General features: G+C 32.3%; 2 protein-coding genes and 3 long non-coding RNA genes across 7 annotated transcripts in view; 2 read left to right on the top strand and 3 right to left on the bottom strand.

Annotated features, from left to right (window-relative positions):
- Nucleotides 1-23,024, bottom strand: part of LOC125872635 (TMV resistance protein N-like) — a 363,550-nt gene that overhangs the window by 28,003 nt on the left and 312,523 nt on the right. The gene's annotated exons all lie outside the window — the stretch shown is intronic.
- The window catches only part of LOC125872634 (TMV resistance protein N-like), a 360,886-nt gene that overhangs the window by 52,445 nt on the left and 285,417 nt on the right, over nucleotides 1-23,024 (bottom strand). The window lies entirely within an intron of this gene.
- The window catches only part of LOC125872687 (uncharacterized), a 150,830-nt gene that overhangs the window by 42,978 nt on the left and 84,828 nt on the right, over nucleotides 1-23,024 (top strand). The window lies entirely within an intron of this gene.
- Nucleotides 1-23,024, top strand: part of LOC125872686 (uncharacterized) — an 88,783-nt gene that overhangs the window by 17,614 nt on the left and 48,145 nt on the right. The window lies entirely within an intron of this gene.
- Nucleotides 18,571-20,422, bottom strand: LOC125872685 (uncharacterized). The gene is made up of 2 exons (XR_007447150.1): nucleotides 20,147-20,422; nucleotides 18,571-18,806 (listed from the first exon to the last, which is right to left on the bottom strand). It is a non-coding gene; the product is annotated as an uncharacterized LOC125872685 (long non-coding RNA).

Raw genomic sequence — 23,024 nt, 5'->3', positions numbered from 1 at the left:
ATATATAGTTAGTACACATATGTAAGTTTGAATATCAATAAATATGTGTACTAACTAATTATAAAGTTACCAATTAAAAAATGACATTTGTCCAATTTGTTCACTCATCACTTGTCTTCAAGAGAGTGTGCACTGTGCACACTCTTTATGTCACGTCAGCATTTATGGTTTATTTAATTCATTTTAAATTAGTTTAAGGGGTAATAGAGCTCTAGTTAAATTTAGGTGTGTCTCTGGAATTTCGATCATAGTCTAGGGGGTATTTGTGTCTTATCCCTTAAATAATAAATAAAGACAAAATGAAAATAAAATATTAAGGTAACTATGCAAGCACACCAAATCGATCGTTACATAAAATGGATCTTTTCGTTGTTATCTAACAATGAATTTAAACAATACGATACAACAGAATTTAACTAACAATCAAAACAAACATTGTCTTTAAACTAGCAATACAATACAACAAGTAACTATCATCCAGATTCAGACCTACATTAAATGCAAACAAATAAGATCCTAGTAAACGAATCATCTACCATGGTTCTAAGGTTGTCGTAAGTGGATTTAGGCCCAAATAAACTCATAAACTTTCCATAAAATTAGATACTTTGTATAGGAAAAATTATTTGGTTGAGTACTTTTTAATAAATAACTGATATATTTTATTTATTACCATTTATAACAACACATAGCAATATTATGTTGAATTTGCATTATGTATTAAAAGTGAATTATGCATATAATATTGATGTATTATAAGTGTTTTAAAATATATTATACTTTGTTTGGTAAGCAATTAATATAATATATAATAAATGTATTAAAATATGTAATAAATGTATCATCCATCAATAAACTTGTATTATATGTGTTTTATAAATTATTTTCTGCAATATGTATTAAAACTGTATTATAAGTGTTTAAGTAAGAAAAAAATATTAGTATAAATGATAAATATTTTTTAATATAGAAATAATTTTTTTGTTGTAAGTTTTCCTTGATATAAAGTTTGCACTTGGTTAAATCATGAGTTATTTATTATCCAAAGAAATTAGGGGTGTTGAATTAATTTTTTTTAAGTAGCTTATAAGTCAGTCAAAAGTCATAACTAGGGAACCCCAACTTTTGACTTTTGATTTTGTTGATTATTATTATTTTTATTTTTTAATCCATTTTCAGCTTTAAAAAAAAATGCTTAAAAACACTTTTTGTATGAGAAAATGATCAAAATGGTCTTTGATGTACGGGTAATACTTTATCTTGGTCTTTAATGCATTTCACTTGTTTGAAAATGGTCTTTAATATATAATAAAAGTGTTTATTTTGATCCTTAATATATTTCACTTGATTGACATGATCCTTAATGTCTAATAAAAGATGTTTAGTTTGGTCCTTTATTTTAAACTTAACAGATTTATCAAATAAAATGTTAAATTTAATTATGGACCCCAAGTGGCTAACAAATTCACCATTGTTGTCTTCTTTTTTAGCTTCAAAGAAAAATCTCATGAAATCTAACACTATTTTCTTTACTTTCTCTATCAAAATTTATTATTTTCTCTTGCTTAAAACATAAATGAGTATTACGTCAGTAGAATAATATTTTAGAAAAGAAAAAAAAATAGTAAATTTTGTTGAAGAAACTAGAGAAAATAGTGTTAGATTTTATGGAGTTCTTTCTTTGAAACTGACAAAAAATACAACAATGTTAGATTTTGTTAGCCACATAGAGTATATAGTAAAATTTAACACTTTTTTAAAAAAATAAATCTATTAGATTTAGGGTAAAGGATCAAAATAAACAGTTTTTGTCATACATTAAGGACCACTTCAATTAAGTGAATATATTAAGAACAAAAATAAACACATTTATTACACATTAAGAATTATTTCAAACAAGTGAAATACATTAAGGACCAAAATAAAATATTGCTCATCCATGAAAGACTATTTTGGTCATTTTCTCTATTTTTGTATTTACCAAAACACTTCTAAAAAAAATCACTAAAAATAACTCAATTCAAACACCACTCAAATGAATTCCCAATTACTACATTACTACTTTCTTTGTCTTAAGCCACCACTCAGAGGCTGTCGAACCTATTCTTAATGTTTTGTCAAGAAATCTATTAGCTCTGTCCGCTTTTAATTGTCATAGTTTTCCTTTTTAGAGTTAAACTATAACAATTTTGATGAACATTTTACGATGTATTTTTTCATCATAGTGATATGCAAAAGACTGTAATTTATAGTACTTTTGATATAGTTTTTAAATATCTAAATTTTTTATTTAAAATATTGAATTAATATAATCTAATTTCATTTTGAAAATTAATTAAATTGATTTTCAAAAAACACAACATGACTAATAAAAGTGGACAGAGGGAGTACGAAGCAGAGAAATAGAAAATATTAAAAAAATTGAATGAGACTCAGCTAGTTCTTTTGAGTTACTTACTACTCACCAATGGGTAACTTTGAAAGAATAATAATCCTTTTTCAATCCCGTAATGTCGAATGCTTTAGAGAGAGCGTCCTTCCAACTCTGCACCTCCTCCCAATCAGAACCAATCAGCAACATCCCCAAATCACCCGTGAGATATGCACCGTGTTTGTCCAAATCAAAGATGCGTGATACTGCTGATGGTTCTGTACGATAGAAGAACGGGAAGAATTCCTGTCCGTGGCTGTCAACGCACTCCATGATCTTAGTGATTTCTTCCAAGCATCGTCTCGATGCAGCATACTCCCTGGAAAAGATGGTAATGGCAATCCTTGATTCCTCGATAGCTTCTGAGATTTCTGTCGAAATTGGTGCTCCTCTTGCAGATCTGTCATCGTGTTTGAATGTCTTGATTCCTATGTATTCCAGACGTTTGTAAAGATCGGTAACGAAGTTTTCGTTGAAGTCTTCCGGTAGAAAATTCAGGCTAACATCATATTTCCATTTTTTGACAGATAGAAATTGGGAAGCCGTCGGACTCTGGACTGGCTATCAGTGAAAATGTGAGATCTTATGGCAATTTGGAACCACTAACAACAATGAGTAAACGCATAAGAGATGATGAGTCAACTTTGCGGGTCTGGATCAGCTGCAGTAAAACATTGGTCCAGCAATTATCAATGATTGAAGCCAAGTGTCCTCTTTTTTTTTTTTTTTTCTTCTATATATTAGAAGTGGAGAGAAGGCCCAAAATAGTCTCTCATTTTTGCGTTAAGACTCAAAGTCATTCTTGAATTTTCACATGAAGCACTAATAGTCTCTCATGTTTGTAATATTGGTGCACTTTTGGTTCTCCCCTAAACTTTTGCCTATTATTTAACATTAATTTTTTCCACAATTTTATGTAAAGAATGTCCAATCGTCTTTTTATATGTTTAGTAGAAATAATAATTCTATGTGAGAGAAGATGAGAAGAAGAACACATTGTTGTGTTCAGTAGAAATATTACTACAACTAAACTAAGAACATCTTAACATATGACGTTGCAAGAGAATAAAAATTTGTACTATTGCACGTGAAATCGTCGTGATGAACATCTCGACTTCACCTGCCATACGATTTTTACTAAAAAAAATAAGATATTTTTCTTCTCACATGGAGTTATTATTTCTACTAAATATATAAAAATGACGATTGAGCATTCCATACATAAATTATAGATAAAATTAATGCTAAAAAATAGGCAAAATTTTGGAGGAGGACTAAAAGTGCACCAATATTACAAACATGGGGGACTATTAATGTTCCATGTGAAAATTCAAGAATGATTTTGAGTCTTAACCCCGAACATGAAGGACTATTTTGGGCCTTTTCTCTAAGAAGAGAGTTTCAACATATCAGTTTGGTGACATTAGAAGAAAGTTTAAGGGTATAATAGTATTTTCCTAGATCAATTTGCTTAAAAGGAATTGTATTTTCTGCTTTATTCTTTAGACCACATTAACAGGTCCATAAAAGATCCATCATTTTCTGTTAAATTACGATTGATGCCCTCCACTGAAATATCATTAAATGTGATTGGGACCCATTGAACTACACTTGTGGAGTTATGTCAGTCAGTGTTCCCTCAACTTTTGCCTTATTTATTTTTCTAATAAAACACTTTAGCCATTTTATTTGTGAAATGTCCATTGATGAGTTTGGAATTGGTTCTAAATTATTTTTTTTTAAATGAAGTATTATTAATTCAGATTGAAAATGTATAATTCAGATTGACAATGTATATATTAAATAATAATTTTTTTGAAGTGTTATATTACACTAAAAAAGTTACGAATATTAAAAACTTAATAAATGGTCTTATATGATTTATGATATGTTAATTACAAATATTATATAATAAAAATAATAATAAAATAATCAAAAAGTAAAATAGAGAGTACGAATAGTAATTCTTCAATCATCTCTACAAATGATGAATAAAGAGTGAAATAGAGAATGAATGAAGAAAGCATCCTTTATTTTACTCCGAATATAGAATGAAATAAAGATGGATCGGAGATAGTTGTACTGGTTTTTTGTTTTCAAGATGTTCATAATTGATAAATATGATCTTTAAAATCAATTATGATTAAATATAAATAATAAATTTTAGAAAAATTAAAAAATATCATATAAAATAAAATGAAAAAGTCGATAAACTCCTTACGCTTCGGAAATAATTTATTGTGTTGGAAAAACATCCTCTTCTGCTATATTATAATTTTAGATAATTGAAATTTATTAATTAGAATAACAATAGTATATAGAATTTATAATTATGCATAATTTTATCCTAATATTTTGTATATAAATATTCACTAATTGACACATAAAATAGACGTACTAATATGTGAAAATAATTAAAAAGTAGCGTTCTGTGAGCATACAGAGAGGAATGTCGAACCAAATTGGATTAATTAGTAGTAGTACAAGTATCAAGATTACTCATTAGATAATCACTTCATCAAACTTGCAAATTAAACCCTAAAGCTCAAATACATTAAAATTCTTTGAGCAAGAAAAAACTTCTAAGAGATTAGGTTAGTCTCTGTTGGTTTATTAGCATTTTAATATTAATATTTTGTATATTAATTTGTTAAAACTTAGTTTAGCCATTCTGCCATGAAGATGGAATAGAGGACGTGGGAGTTACATGCATTTGTTCCTCATTACTTAGTGGTCAATTAATGACCATATGTATTATGGACTTTGCTGCTTTTTGATAAACGTTGCAGTGAACATTAGAATAGTCAAAGTGTAACACTTGGTGCATTTGTTATCCTCTCCTTTATTTCATTCTTTTATTCCTCCATTATACCTTGTAACCTATGTAACTCATAAGGCCATATATCTTTACTATTTACTATCCATTATCTTCCTATCAATTGGTAGGAAGACTTCCTCAATTACAAATAGTGATAGTCTTCATTTGGTTTGAGAGACACTATACACAAGAAAAATATAGAGTGAAAGAGTTAGTCAAAAAAGAGAGTTCTTATTAGTTGAAGGAAGGTGTTCTTTTTGTGGAGCTTTTAACTCAACTCTTGTCCAGGGTTGTTGAGTTATATATTGTGAATAGGCTGTTGTAACCTGGAGGGGACAAGTCAAGAAGGACTACTGCTGGACCGGTGAAAAACATTTGTTGCAGTGGGCTTGAATCTCCTTAAAGAGAGCGAGATATCCGCGCCTCAGCCTGAAGAGATTTATTTCTTCATTTTTATTTTCAGTTGTAATCTTGTATTTTTTGCTATCTTGTAAGTTTTTCACTATCAATTTTAAGGAGATTCAACATGGCTACAATTGAAAAAACTGCGGATGTCAAGATGGGAGACCTTAACAAGCCATTTCGATTCAATGGTAACCATTTTAAGAGATGGAAGGGTAAAGTACTTTTCTACTTGAGTCTTCTCAACGTTTCTTATGTGTTAACTGAGAAGAATCCTAATAAAGTAGACATCACCTCTATGAATGATGATGAAACTATTTCTCATCTAGAGAAAGTGGAAAAGTACGATCGTGATTCCTATAAGTGTTGGTATTATATTCTTAATTGTCTATCTGATAATTTTTATGATTATTATGATAGAACTTACTCTAGTGCAAAGAAAATTTGGAGAGCGTTGCAGGGTATGTATGATACCGAAGAGGCTGGAGCGAAAAAATATGTGGCTAGTAGATTTTTTCGTTTCCAAATGGTGGACAACAAATCAGTGGTAGACCAAGCTCAAGACTTTATAATGATTGTTGGAGAGCTTAGGTCCGAGGAGGTTAAAATTGGAGATAACCTTATTGTTTGTGGCATAGTAGATAAACTTCCACCTTCTTGGAAGGAATTTCAAAAAACTATGCGCCACAAACAAAAGAAAACCTCCCTTGAAACCTTGATAATGAAAATCCGCATGGAAGAAGAGGCAAGAGGCCAAGATGCACTTTTACAAACAGAAGAGAACAACGTCACAACGAAGGTAAATTTAATTACTTCAAATAATGTTACTCCTGAAACTCACAAAAATACTTCTTTGAAGCCTAAGAAGAAAAAGTTCAAGAAAAATAATGGTAGACCTCCCAAGAAAAATAATGGTGAAAATAACCAAGCACAAAATCAACAAGTTCAAGACAAAGAACCGTGCTTTGTTTGTGGCAAGAGTGGGCATATTGCTCGATTTTGCAGATTCCGGAAACGTGGTCCTAACCCTCAGGCAAATGTTATCGAAGAACCTTTTGTGGCGGTGATTACCAACATAAACATTGTTGAGAGTGTTGATGGATGGTGGGCTGATTCTGGTGCAAACCGTCATGTCTGTTATGACAAAGACTGGTTTAAAAAATATACTCATTTTAAGGAGCCCAAAACCATCATGCTTGGTGATTCTCACACAACTCAAGTACTTGGAACGGGAGATGTCGAATTGTGTTTTACTTCTGGAAGGGTATTAACTTTAAAAGATGTACTTTATACTCCTTCTATGAGGAAAAATTTGATGTCTAGTTTTCTTCTTAATAAAGCAGGCTTTAAACAGATTATTGAGTCTAATCAATATGTAATAGTGAAGAAGGGTATTTTTGTGGAAAAGGAGTATGCATGTGATGGGATGTTCAAACTGAATATTGAAATGAATAAAGCTTCTACTTCTGTTTACATGCTTTCTTCTACCAATTTTTAGCATGCTCGTTTGTGTCATATTAATGACCGTTATGTTGGAATCATGAGTAGTTTAGGATTAATCCCAATGATTAAAAAGAATTTTGAAAAGTGTGAGGCTTGTAGTAAAGCCAAGATCACTAAAAGGCCTCATTTTCAAGTTGAAAGAAAAACTGATTTGTTAGAATTAGTTCATACTGATATTTGTGAACTTGGTGGAATTTTAACTCGTGGAGGTAATAGATATTTTATCACTTTCATTGATGATTTTTCTAAGTTTACATATGTTTACTTGATGAAAAATAAATGTGATGCTTTTGAAAATTTCAAAACTTATCTCCATGAGGTTGAAAATCAGTTTGGAAGAAAAATAAAAAGAATTAGAAGTGATAGAGGCTGTGAATATGAGTCAAATGAGTTTAATTCTTTTGTTAGATCATTGGGAATAATTCATGAAACTACTCCTCCTTATTCTCCTTCATCTAATGGAGTAGCGGAAAGGAAAAATAGAACTTTGGTTGAATGGACTAATGCTATGCTTATTGAGTCACATGCACCTTTAAATTTTTGGGGTGAAGCTATTTTAACTGCTTGTTATGTGTTGAATCGTGTGCCTAAAAAAAAGTCTAAATTGACACATTTTGAATTGTGGAAAGGTTGTAAGCCAAGTTTGGGATATCTAAGAGTTTGGGGTTGTCTAGCCTTTGTGAGGCTAATGAATCCCAAGATTACAAAGTTGGGTAAGAAAGTTACTACTTGTGCTTTTCTTGGTTATGCTTCAAATAGTACAGCCTATAGATTTTTTAATCTTGAAGATAATATTGTGATAGAATCGGGTGATGCTATTTTTCATGAGAATAAATTTCCTTTTGATTCTAAAAATAGTGGGGGTCAAAGGATTGAACAAAATATTTTGTCACTACCTAGTTCTTCTACTTCTACTTTGAAAAATAAAGAAGTTGATGATTTTGAGTTAAGAAGAAGTAAAAGAGCTAGAGTAGAAAAAGATTTTGGTCCTGATTTTTATGTGTTTAATGTTGGAGATGACCCTCTCACTTTGAAAGAAGCATTATCTTCACATGATTCTATATTTTGGAAAGAGGCTGTAAATGATGAAATGGAATCACTAATTTCTAATAAAACTTGGAAGTTAGTTGATTTACCACCGGGTTGTAAAACTATTGGTTGCAAATGGGTCTTAAGAAAAAAATTGAAACCGGATGGATCTATTGATAAATACAAGGCTAGGCTAGTTGCAAAAGGTTTTAAACAACTAGAAGGCCTAGAATTTTTTGATACTTTTTCACCGGTAACAAGAATTACATCCATAAAACTTTTAATTGCTATGGCTGCAATTTTTGATTTGCAAATTCATCAAATGGATGTAAAAACTGCTTTTTTAAATGGAGACCTAAATGAGGAAATTTATATGGATCAACCCGAGTCTTTTGTTGAAGCAGGCCAAGAAAGCAAAGTATGTAAACTTACTAAATCCCTATATGGCTTGAAATAGGCACCTAAGCAATGGCATGAAAAGTTTGATTCTTGCATGATTGAAAATGGTTTTAAAACAAATGAGTGTGATAAGTGCATATATCATAAGTCTTGGAATAATTCACATGTGATTATTTGCCTATATGTTGATGATTTATTGATCTTTGGCTCTAACATGAATGTAATTGATGAAGCTAAAAATATTCTTAGAAGTCATTTTGATGTGAAAGATCTTGGTGAGGCAAATGTTATTCTTGGAATAAAAATAACAAGAACATGTGATGGAATTTTCCTTGACCAGTCACATTATGTTGAGAAAATTTTGAAAAAATATAACTTTCTTGATTGCAAGCATGTTGCAACTCCTTTTGATTCAAGTGTTCATTTATTTCCTGTTGAAAGTGAACATGATGTAATAAATCAAAAGAATATGCTAGCATAATCGGAAGTTTGAGGTATGTGACTGATTGCACTAGGCCTGATATTGCATATGCAGTAGGAGTGCTTGGCAGGTTTACAAGCAAGCCAGGTAATGAACATTGGCATGCTATAACAAGAATTATGAGATATTTAATTGGAACAAAATTGTGGTTTGTTCTATAAAAAATATCCTGTTGTACTTGAAGGCTTTTGTGATGCAGATTGGAACACTTTATCAGGGGATTCCTGTTCTACCACTGATTATGTATTTACTTTAGGTGGTGGTGCTATTTGTTGGAGATCAAAAAAGCAAACTATAATTGCTAACTCTACCATGGAGGCTGAACTAATTGCTTTAGCTTCAACTAGTGAGGAAGCGAATTGGTTAAGAGATTTATTATTTCAAATACCTTATTTTGAAAAACCAATTCCTCCTATTTTAATTCATTGTGATAGCATTGCTGCAATTGGTAGAGTTCAAAACCGTTATTACAACGGTAAATCCAGACCTATAAGGAGGAAACATAGTAATGTAAGATCGTATTTGACAAATGGTACCATTAATGTTGATTATGTCAAATCTTGTGATAATCTTGCAGATCCTCTTACTAAGGCCTTAACGTGAGAAAAGGTCTGGAGTACATCGAAGGGGATGGGATTGAAGCCTACAAATCCTTGAGTCATATATGAGGAAACCCAACCTGGGGACTAGAGATCCTATAACCAGGTTCAAAGGGAAAGACTAATCATATGATGACTTGTTGTGAAAAATGCACTATCTTTTTATTTCCCTTCCTATGATGTGGGTGCATTATTTCTTGTAGTTTGTGAGGGTTGAGTTGATAAAACTCTTAATGAATATCTGTAGCCCGTATGGGTGGAGTGTTAAGCTTACAGGAGCACTCTCGACAGATTTCACCTATGTGATGTGTGGAAGTAGGTCGCTTCCTATGAGAATTTGGCTTATTCTCAAAAGCACTCATGAAACCGGGATAACACATGGCCATAACGTGCTAGCTTTAAAGCTTATGTCAACACCTTGATTATTATGTGTGGACAGTGATATTTTATTTCCCTCAAGCAGTCATAGTTCAAGTCTGAGACCACTACGACTCTGGAGTAAAAGTTACTGTTTCACTAAGCGGAGGTTCAATGAGAGCACACCTTCATTATGCATAGTAGTCTTCCTTCAACTGATGGACTCTCTTATCTAATATTAAAATGAGTGGGGGATTGTTGGTTTATTAGCATTTTAATATTAATATTTTGTATATTAATTTGTTAAAACTTAGTTTAGCCATTCTGCCATGAAGATGGAATAGAGGACGTGAGAGTTACATGCATTTATTCCTCATTACTTAGTGGTCAATTAATGACCATATGGAAGTATTATAGCATTACCGAAAATCAAACATGTCATATTATTGTCTGATATGTTAAAATTGTATTCTCAATTGTGTTCCTGAATAGCTTAATAATTCCTTCAAGCAATCATCTGTGATTAATAATATTTTGTTGGGCCCGTGTCTAGTAATATAAATAAATAAGGGCTACTTTGGTTAATGGAATAAGCCAATAAGGTGGATATCATCATTAAGTTTATTTATCTGATGAAAGATATAAAACTCGTTTGAATTAGCTTAAAAAAAACAGTTTTTAAGTCAAAAATAAAAAGTAAGGGACACCTACTTTTGATTTTTGACTTATTTTAAGTTATTTTTAACTTATTTTAAGTCATTTTTCACCTTTCCAAACACTTCTCAACTTATTTTAAGTCATTTTTAACTTATTTTAAATTATTTTTTATATTTGTCAAACACTTCCAGCAGTCAAAACCTGAGTAGGTTTGACCAACTTTTAAGCCATCCAAGCACCCTCATTCAATCAAATGCAATATAAATTTAATTGTAGTATATCCTATTTTATAACATCAAATGTATATATTTTTTATATTTAAACAATATACTAATTTCAGAAAATAATATAAAATTGGGGACTAGGCCCAATTATAATTAGTGTTATGCAATGTCATCGTGTCTTTTGTAATACTATTCTAGAATTTAGTAATTATGAATTATGATGAATACAAACTAAACCATCATTACACGAACAAGAGGGTGTAAGGGCATCTCCAACTCAAACACTAAATTTTACATCAAATTTGGTGTCAGCACTATTTTTTTGTGTAATCAACTCTAATCCATGCATCAAATTTTACACCAAAAAAAATATATATTTCTCTCTCTTCATTATTATTATATTATTTCTTATTTCATTTATATTTTCTATTTCATAAAACAAATTCCTTCTAAAACATTCACCATATATAATTCATGGTGAATGTCAATTACTACTTTGTTTAATATTTATTATTTTCGATTATTTTTAAGTACATTGTATTTTTATTTAAAAAATTATATGTTTGCATTTTTAATTTTTGTGAAGGTTAATTATAGTTATATCCAATTATACTTTATAGTAGAATTAACATAAATTTAATTTTTTTTAAAGGTCATATATAGAAAAATTAATTTATAAAAACGCTAAATTTTATATCTAAAATTAATATTATAAAAATATTAAATAAAAAATAATTAAATATACAAGAGATTTAATTAAAACATACAATTTATATAATGTTTAATTAAAAGTTTGTGTAATGAAATAGTATTAAAATATTCAAAAAGTAAATTGGTGTGATGAATAGTGTTACACCAAATTTGATGTAACACTATTCACACAGTAAATTTGGTGTAAAAATTGGTATGGGTTGGAGCTCAAAAACACTAAATTTTACACCAAAAATAGATTTGGGATAAAATTTGGTGTTGAGTTGGAGATGGTCTAATGACATAACTTATTCATCTATTCAACCTAATAATAATTTTACAAAATTACAAAATCAATGAAGATTTTCTTTTTCCTCATATTCTTTCTTTCACCGGTCACCACTCTCCCTCTGTCACTTTTTATTTCTTAATTTTCTCTTCCTAGACTTTTCACAATTCTTTTCTTTTTCAGCTTTTTAGATTGAGAAAGCTCAGAGAATGACACTTTTATCTCGCTCTTTTCTCTTTAATCGAATCATCTATTTTATTTTTTTATGGATCGAGGAAAAAATTGAAGTTGATTCATGAATCTAGTTTTGAATATTCTATGATCTTCTGCTCTTTTTTTTTTTTTTTACATCACTTGATTCCAAATTTTATGGACTTGAACTTGCATGTTATTATTGAGATAGATTTGTTGATATTCAATTTTGTTACATTTTGGCATAGTTGAATTTGAGTTGTATGTGTATCTATGACACAATATGTGCATCTCTGTAACTATGAGAGGAGTGACACTTAAAAGGAGGGCTTAAGTTATATGCGGTTTATTAAAGTTATCCGTATATTTCACTTAGACATTTCAATCTAGATTTTAGCTAGAACACTTAAACCTTAAAGAAAAATATGTGTGCATTTCAAACACACATACATAGAAAATGGACCAAAGACGCAATGATACGTGGTGATTGGGTTAATTTTTTTTAAAAAAATCTATTTAAATAATAAAAAAGCAATTTTAAGAAAACAAAAATTTATTTTTGAGTTAACCCACCCCATCCTACCGGCCACCCACCTTCTTCTTCTCTGCCGACCACTGATTTACGTTTACCAGTAAACCATCGCCTCCATGCTTTTTCTTCTTTTCCATTCTCTTTACAGTGGCCGCTGCTAGGGATGGCAAATTGGAGGGGCAGGGCGGGTGGGGGTTAAACCCGCAAAGTATTTACCCCGCCCCGCATAGTACGATTATTTTTTCTTGCCCCCGCCCCGCTCCACATGAACCCGCCCCTTCCCGCCCCAACTGACAATGCTTAATTCTTTTGTTGAAGGCAGTGTGTTATTTAAATAGCTATGATGCGGATTTCAAAGGTGGTATGGTATCTTTCAAATGTTAATATTATATTATCTTGATTCTGGCCTTTTGAGAAGTTTCCACTCACTATTCATTCACCAAATTGACTAAAACTCATTAAAAACACTAATATCTTTTAACTCACATTGTTATACTTGTTAAAAAATAAAATCTGCACAAACTATATGCAAAGACAAGTTGAAACACCAAAATTGATTCTGAACATATATTTCCATCTAACTCCACATATGAAATCCAATAATTTTTTAACTTCAAGAATTGAGATTCCAATTACAAGAGATCGCTAATCACATTCTTGGATGTTACAACAACAAAAGACTATTAATCACATTCAACAAAATCAAAAGACTCTTCAGGGCACTTCTAATCACATTCAAAAAAATCAATAAAACTCTCCATGCCCTGTTACAACAATAAGGATTCCAAACAACAAACCTAAAGTAACAATCTTTATATATTAAAGCAACAACCTACAACTTAAAGCAACACCAACTCTTAAAAACAAAAGATTAAAATCAACAGTCTCTTCTATAAACTATATCATGGCATTCCAAATGGTCTACAACTTGAGTCCGGCTCTTCTTCTTCATCAAGCAAGGTCGAACATGAAACTCTATCAATGCTTGAAGTCAAACCTAAGAAGAAAAGTATGTGGTTAAAGTATTAAGAACTGAAAAAATTGTTAAAATAACAAGTCATTGAAAAGTTAGATACCATTTATTTCGTTCCATAACCAAGTGCGAGCACACATCAAAGCTTCCAAAGTAGTAGGATGGAGTCTACTGCGGTGTGGACTAATCAACCTTCCACTAGTGCTAAATGCCGATTCAGGAGCAACAGTAGACACTGGAATGGCTAAGAGGTCACGAGCCATTTTTTGTAAAGTAGGAAATTTCAATCCGTTTGTCTTCCACCAACTTAAATTGTCAAATGATGGAGTTCGAGGCAACAAACTTTCTTCTAAATACATATCCAACTCTGATTTTGTCTTTGCATTAGCACTACTAGAAGCAACAAATCTATCAAAGCTTGATAGTCGATCACTTTCCGAAAGGCCAATGGCTTCATTTGAACTAGATGCTTCAACTAACTCATGTGGAGAAAATATTCTACTCCTGTACTCTTTAAATAAATCATTACGGTGAGTACAAACTTCTTGAATTTTACTTAAAGCTTCTTCACCATAAATTAGTGGAAGATAGAACTCAACTAACTTCATTTTATATCTCGGATCAAAAATCGCAGCTACTCCCATGAATATATGCATATCATTTCAATAATTTAGAAACTTTAATAACATTGCTTCTGCCATATTTTTAATCAAAGGATTGAAACTTTTTAGCCATTCTTCTAATTCGAGTTTAACTTCACAAACTTTAGAAAAATATTGACTTGAAGTAGGATACTGAATTCCTGAAAATTGTTCAGTAATATGATAAACGAGCTTCAACTTACCATAAACATCCTCTGCTTCACTCCATTGCTCTTCAATTGGAAAATAACGATAATTGGCTTCCGTTAGACTCAACTTCTGAAATACCTCTTTGTATTCAATTGCAGTTCTCAACTTTAGAAATGTTGAGTTCCAACGAGTTGGACAATCATACTCTAACTTTTTGGTATAGGAAACATGTAGCAAGCGTGTAAATTCTTCAAATCTTTCAATTCTTCCTGATGACCCTATCCAATATAAGACACTGTCATGCACGCTTTTAATATTATCTCCTATCACCTTTAGCCCTTCTTGCACAATTAAATTTAAGATATGTGCAACACAACGCACATGAAAAACCCGCCCCATCAACAATAAATCTTTTTTGCAAAGTTTCTCATCTAACAAGGTCTTCATCATAGCATTGATAGTGCTACAATTATCAATTGTAATCGTTGATATTCTTCTTTCAAGATTTCACTCTAACAAACAATTGAGCAACGCGCCACACAAAGTATAAACATAAACAAATCTTAAAATATGACTTTGAAGCCTTCATGAGTCGTCAATAAAATGTGTTGTAATAGTCATGCACCATTTTTTGTTGTTGTCTGAAGTCCACATGTCAGTTGTTATTGCAATTCTACATGGGAGTGTTTCCAGTAACTTAGACGTTTTAGATTTCAGATTGTCAAAATTCTTCAAGATATCATTCTTGATTGTGTTTCTTGACACCATTTTGAACAAAGGCTGGAGACTAGCAACAAACTTTCTGAATCCCATGTGATCAACTATGGACAGTGGATATTCATGCAAAATGATGGCATGAGCAAGTTCTCTTCTTGAAACGTCTTGATCAAAGTATTGTTGTTGGCTGCCATCATTCACTTCCGAACCACCCTCAGTTATCAAGTTAGTTGACTTTTTGGGACATCTACGGAAATGTTCTAACATAGATGTTGTCCCACAATCTCTAGTCGATTTGATACGAGCATTACAATATCTACAAACACTAAACGGACACCATCAATCTTCACTGGTTTAAAATGTTGCCAAGGTTTAGAAGTAAATCTTCTTTGCTCGATTTCAATAACTTCATTAGTAGCTTCATTTGTTTGTAAAGGCATTTGACTCTCATTCTCAATAGGGACAATATTAAAGGATGAACAAGTTGGATTTTGTTCGTCTTGAGACTCCATCAGTTTACTATAAGAAAATCAACAAAAGAAGACGTTAAGAAGAGATAAACAAATTATTACTAGTACTATAAGAAAATCAGCAAAAAGAAACAAAACATACAAAATCAATTCCGATCAAAATATATGTAGTAGATTTACATAAATTTTACAGAATCAAAATCGAGTAACAACATATTGTACAAGACACGAACAAAAATGACCAATTCTAGATAAACTCATACAAGAATTAGCCATTAAAAGTCATACAAATTCGCGGATTGAAACAGTTTCAACACTCACTGCTTCAAAAATTCAAATAATCAATCAATTTGGATTATACACTAGCTGTCAAGCTCAAATACTCAACTTAATCAACCAAAAACAGTAAAACTCAACAAATAAGAAAAAGAAATGTCTTTGCTTCACCCCATTGCGTTCGTCGTATCAATGTAAGCTCAATTTTAATTTAGTTTAAGTTCAAAAGAAAAAGAAACCCTAACCCATACCCGCCCCGCCCCAAATATTTTTCTTTTAAAATATTTGTACCCACCCATCCCCGCAAAAATACTAACCCGCACTGCCCCACACACTATTACTTGCTCCGCTTTGCACCCGCCCCACCCCATTGTCATTCCTAGCCGCTGCGCCTCAACACCAGTCAACCATAGCCTCCACCCCCTTTATTCTTCTTCATTGAATCTTATCCCTTTCACCGGCGTCGGTAATATACCATTATTGTCCATCTAAGCTAACCCATCATTCACTTTTCATTCTAATAGCATCAAAACCTTCCACACATTATCTTCATTTTCTTTTCACTAGTAATTATTTATCATAATTATAAGAAAAATGGACTTTTACGGAAAAAATAACTAATTGATTCGCCAAAGTATTACTTTCATCAAAAACAATGAAATTTCACCGAAATATTTGAGTCTTTAATTAGATTTGCATAGAAAAAAGAAGGAAAAAACACGAGAAGAATTGGAGAGGATGAGAGAGAGAAAGAGAGAGGTGCAGGGGGCGGGTTGTGTGTAAAGAGATGGAGTAATTGCAGTGAGGGAAGACGGGGAAAAGACGTTTTCTAAAAAAATACTTATTATTTGTACATTATTTATTAATTTAGGTGTCTTAGTTGGAAAGAAAAAAAATTATTTTCACTTGTTTTACGCGCTTAAGGAGTGTGAAATACACTTTTTTTTGTCATGTCAGTATTTTGTGTCCAGTAAGAATCATTATTGAACATATAAGGTGTTTAAGAGGTATCAGACTAAATTGAGATGTTTAAGTAAAAAATGCGGACAACTTTAAAAGCCACATATGACTTAAGCCTTTAGAGGAGATACATATATAATATGTGTATTTAGTAACTATGAATTGTCGAACAAATTTTTAGGTCTTGATTACTTTTTCAAATTTGACAGTTCTCAAAATAATTTTATTGGAAAAAATACAATTGATGCTTACTGATACAATTCTCTTTCTTCTAATAACCTGTTTGGCCATAGCTTTCTCAAGTAATATTTGGAAAAAAAATGGCAAATAGTATTTGTCCATACAATTTGCCATTATTTGGCAAATATTTTTGGCAAATATCCCAAATTCCCAAATATTAGTTTTTTCTAGTATTTGGGCCAAATCTCATTATTTGAGATTTTTTTAAAATTGAAATCTTACCCTAAACTTTTAACTTTTACAAAAACACCCTCTATAGTAGTTGTTTGCGTTGTATTACATAATTTTTTACGTGAATACCAAAGTAGTGATGAAATATTCAGTGAATATGAAAGTAATGATATGATTGTTAATGAAAATGATGAACAATCGGCTCAGAGTAATAAAGTCATGTGCTTTGTCTACTTCACGATGCATGGAATGATGCTTGTTGCACTCACTTCAAACTACCACATTGCTCCAGTGTCAAGGACACTACTTGTTATTTGTTGCAACGAAGATCCAATTAACTTGTAATACAAATTTATGATTAGTTTTGATAATTTTAAAACTCATGGGTATAAATCATATTTTTTCTAAAAGAGTGAAATATGTTTCCCAAATATTATGGCCAAACATATCGTGAAATTTTACCCAAATAATATTTGCCAAAAATATTTGGAAATCTATGGCCAAACGCCAACTAAGTATACTAGTAAAGGCAGTCTAGGCATTGCCTGGGCCCAACATAAGCGTCTGTGGTGCAAATATGTACCTTTGCAACTAAGAGGGTAAGGCAGCTTGAAGAGTGATAAAGGCCATCTTTTTACCATATTTGCGCTAGAAAATAAAAGAATATTACAATGCTGTTCGGTGGAAAGAAGTGGTGTAAGATGCGGAATCATGAAGAGCTCATGGATTGTCGGAGGATAGGTTCAGAATATAGAGAAATACTCGTCTTATAAGGGATAATTGTTATGCCAAGCGACCACATTAAAAGGAGAGAAGTCATGCTTCGCAATAAAGAATTCAGCATTATAGTTCTGTACAGAAGAATGTTACAATATGCCGTCCTTAGTGTTGAGCGAGTTGAGCATGTCTCGGTTGATTTGCACGAGAGAAAAAAACAGAGCTATAAGGAGAATCGATCAAAATATTCATAATATTTATTTGAATAAAAAGCAACAACATGGTCATGGAAGAAGTTGTAGGGTGTATATTTTGAAACATAAATTGATGAAGAAAAAGGAAGTGGTGACTGAGTGAGATTTTTAATGGTGGCGCGAACAGTGTATAACTGTTGTCTCCAATAACTCACATCGAGGTGAAGTCGGGGACTAAATGATCAAATGGAACAATATATAGATAAGTAAATTGCTATGGGTTTCAAGGTATTCCCTAATTATTAAGAGTTTAAGTGATTGATCATTCAAAGGGAAGTAGCTCACTCAAGATTTTTTGCATTTTTAGACGGAAAAAGGAAAATGCATAGCGAGGCTTGTTTCCTCGTTAATCAGGTCAAAAGAAAAAGGAAAACACATGAAGGGAAGTAGACACACAATTGTAGATAATTCACTACGGATATATCAAATCAAAAGTCTCAAATTTGTATCTGAAATACTACTATCGATACACTTGGGCAAGCTTAAAACATACAGCATGAAATCAGGGAGAAAACTGCACAAAGAAATCATCAAAAATTGCAAAAGGGCAAGCGAGATAATTGTCTTTTCAACATAGCTGCATCTTGAACCTTTGCTTGCATTCTATTATTTGGTCTGTCGAATAGGAGCTGCACTATTTCCATTTAGCAACAAACGAATGAACGAAATCAGTTCCTCAAGGATAAAAACAGCTACCTGAAATTGATGCATAAATAGATAGTAAATAAATAAACGGAAAATGAAAGGCATTTAATAAAAAACTAAAGAGAGCCTTCAGAATATGTGTCTCAGATCAACTTACCCAACTAACAAGTCGATTCAAATTTAGCATGCAGGGGCTAAGGCTTCATTATCAAAGAAAGCACACCAATAAATCTGGAAAGCTAAAGTGCGTAGTACTACATTTACTATGAAGAGCACAACATGAGTCATTAAAATATTTATGTTGTTGTCCATAGATTCCCAAAGTATGGGTTATCTTGATACTATCAAGTTCTCTGTGGAACCAAATGTTTATGTTTCTCTTTCAAAAGTCTGAAAAGTAAAGTCTGTTTGATTCTTCAATCACTCCTTCAAAATCAATACTAATTGCCCTGCCTCCTAAGTAAGGATCCCAATTTTAACAAAAAGTATAAGAGAGGCTGATTCTATGATTTTGCAAGTTAAACAACAATTGCTGATTGGAAAAACATAATTTATGTGCATGGCGGATTCGCGAAAAGTAACCTATTTTTAAGGATCTGAGATGGGTGTGCCCGCACTTTCGAAGAGTCCGGGCAATATATATTTTAGATTATTTTCAAGGGACTATAAATATCAAGAAAACTATGAGCTGGAGGTTTGAAGAAAAACATTCAGGATCGTAATATAAATATTATTGTGGTGAATTTTGTAATTATTTCTAGTCAAACCAAAAAGGAACAACCTTTTGTCCCTATAACTACAGGAAAAAAGTAAAGTATATCCAAAATCAGACCTTTACCGGTTGAAAATAAGAAATTAGAATGTTTATTAATCCTACATAGCCAAACTACAAAGCTTGTATTAATATGTTCAAGAATTTACCACGTGGGTCTAACTCAACCCAAAAAGATAGATAGCTCAACCGGAAAATTGTTCAAGTACATACCATCACTTAACCCAACAACAAGAAGGAAAGCTACAAACCCAAATATAATTGAAAGTTTTTTCAATTCATTCTCAACAAGAAAAATCCAAACTTTGTCATCAAATCTTCTCAAACACAAAAGGGAGCTACCCTTGACTACACTAACATGAATAAAAATAAAATAAAGAAACAGATAGAAAGGGTAAAATAATTAAATACGAAACATACCCAATTTGGTGTCAGGCACAAAGGAATTACAACATAATTGCAAAGTAGAATTAGGGAATCAAAATAAAAAAAGCTAGAAGACACAATAAAATTTTGGGGAGAGATTTCTAGAAAACACCACTAAAAAGTATGCTCACCTGAGATCCTAAACTTCACTAAATTGCAAAGCTAAGAACAAGAGAAAAGGAGGGGAGAACAGACGGTCGGAGATGGAGGTGTTTGGCTGTCGACATACTTTGCAGATGGCATCAAGATTGATGGATGCTCACCTGAGATAGAACGGAGGTGTAAACTCCATCATAGTACAAATTTGAGAACATGAGAACAGGACAGAGCAAAACACTTGGAGATGGAGGTCTTGGGCGGTGGGCGGTGGCATTAGGATTGATGGAGGAAAGATAAGGGATGAAGTGTAAGGTGAAGCATAGAATGACAAAAATAATCCTTAAATTCAGTGTATTTTCAAGTAAGCACAGGTGCTGACGGAGAGGAGTGTGTTTATTCACTCTTCTCTTATATAGTAAAAATAAAAATATAAATGATACATGATAATTGAAATTCTCCAACCAAATAAGAATATGACTTGCCCTATGTTGTAATTGTCCAATTTTGATTTTTCACTGGTTTGTTTTTACTTGTTTAATTTTGGCTTTTTACTTGTCCCTTTTTACTTGTCATTTTTCACAAATTAAAGGCAATATTTATTATCTATTATACCTTCAATTTATTTAGAGAATTAATGTTTTTGAAAAAGATAGAAGTTAGAACCTCTTTAATGAGTAAATTGATTTTGTAATTTTATCAATTAATCGGGTAAAATAATAAACTCACTATCAATTATTATTTTCTTAATGCGTGTCAAGAAAAATTGACAAATAGCTGGGGACATAGGAAGTATCTAATAAAATTGATAAGTATGCTATGAAATAACTAATAAGTATAAAACACAGATATACACACATACCTATATATCATCATATACATGCATAATACTTAAAATTACAATTGTAAAACACATATCCAGAAAGGGAGAGGAATAAAAGAACGAGAGTGGAGAGTGATGCAATTTTAAGCAAGATTATATCTTAAATACAATTTCTATATATGACGAATACATTGTATCCGGCTTCAAACTAAGACATAATATGTAATTATATATTGAAAGTGTGTGCATATAATAATTCAAAAGTATTCTATCATGTTTTGTGAAATTCGAGAGGTATATTTATCCTTTGTCAAATTATATTTGAATCACATCACCCGAAATACAAAATCTTAAGACACTTGGGGCATGTTTGAAAAGTCACTCTGGTAATTGAATTTGGTGTAATTGGGTGTCATTACATTGTCTGTCTTATTTAGCTGGTCATGTAATTACTTGATCAACATGTAATTGTGTGTAATTAGCAGATGTATCGTGATTTGAAAGAGGTCATGTATTGGTGGAATAGTATGAAGAAGGGTATTGCAGAATTTGTTGCTAAGTGCCCAAATTGCCAACAAGTTAAAGTAGAGCACCAAAGGCCTGGTGGCTTGGCTCAGAATATAGAACTTTCGGAATGGAAGTGGGAAATGATTAATATGGACTTTATCACAGGTTTACCAAGGTCTCGCAGGCAACATGATTCTATTTGGGTAATTGTCAACAGAATGACAAAATCCGCCCACTTTTTGCTGGTAAAGACCACCCATTCAACAGAGGATTATGCCATGTTATATATTCAGGAGGTGGTAAGACTTCATGGAGTCTCTGTCTCGATTATATCAGATAGGGGTGCTTAATTTACTGCACAGTTTTGGAAGTCATTCCAGAAAGGCTTGGGTTTAAAGGTGAACTTAAGTACTGCCTTTCATCCTCAGACAAATGGTCAAGCAGAGCACACTATTCAGACCTGAGAGGAAATGTTGAGGGCCTGTGTGATTGATTTCAAAGGTAATTGGGATGATCACCTACCCCTTATTGAATTTGCATATAATAATAGTTACCACTCTAGCATCCAGATGGTTCCATATGAAGCTCTTTATGGGAGAAGATGCAAATCTCCTATTGGATGGTTTGAAGTTGGTGAAACAGGGTTGATAGGACCAGATCTAGTTCATTAAGCTATAGAAAAGGTAAAAGTGATTCAAGAGAGGTTGAAAACGGCGCAGAGTCGTCAGAAGTCCTACACTGATGTTAGGAGAAGGGCGTTAGAGTTAAAAGTAGATGATTGGGTATATCTTAAAGTTTCACACCCATGAAGGGTGTTTCGAGGTTTGGTAAGAAGGGGAAACTTAGTCCCCAGTATATTGGACCTTATCGAATATCCAAGAGGATTGACAATGTAGCTTATGAGTTGGAGCTACCACAAGAGTTAGTCGCGGTTCATCTGGTGTTTCGCATCTCCATGTTGAAGAAATGCATGGGCGATCCTTCATTAATCATACCAATTGAAAATATTTATGTCACGCCCCGAGCTACCCCCGAGACGCGGACACGGGACCTAGGACCACAAGTGATCCCAAGCTAACCCTGCTGGCATGATCATGAGCATACTAAAGAAAATAAACTGATGCGGAAGCTAATTCATAAATAAATCTGGAAAAAAAATGGGAATACCCATATACTGTAACTGAATATATGAAATCTGAGAGTTTAATACAAAAGAAATATCAAACTCAAATACTAAGCTGAATCTAACTATGTCTGAAATAAGCCTCTAAACTGACTAGAAATGTTGGGACATGCCCCAACTAGATCTAGCAAAACTGAAACTAAAGGACTAAATACTGAAATGAAACTCATGACTATTGTCCTCGGAGAATGAGGACTCACCAACTGATTCTGCTGAACTGGAGATCGAGAACCGATCTAAGCGTGATCTGGATGCTGAGAACCTGAACCTACATCACGAGAAGATGTAGCGCACGTATGCGTCAGTACTTGAAAGGTACTGAGCATGCAGGATGGAGTAAAGCTGAAACAACATATAACTGAACAAAGCATACTGAGCAATGATATAATCTGAACATGAT

This window comes from Solanum stenotomum, chromosome 8 (genome assembly GCF_019186545.1).
Source record: "Solanum stenotomum isolate F172 chromosome 8, ASM1918654v1, whole genome shotgun sequence".
Taxonomy (NCBI): Eukaryota; Viridiplantae; Streptophyta; class Magnoliopsida; order Solanales; family Solanaceae; genus Solanum; species Solanum stenotomum.
Note: the sequence above shows the minus strand (reverse complement) of the source record. Positions and strands in the feature narration are given on the sequence as shown.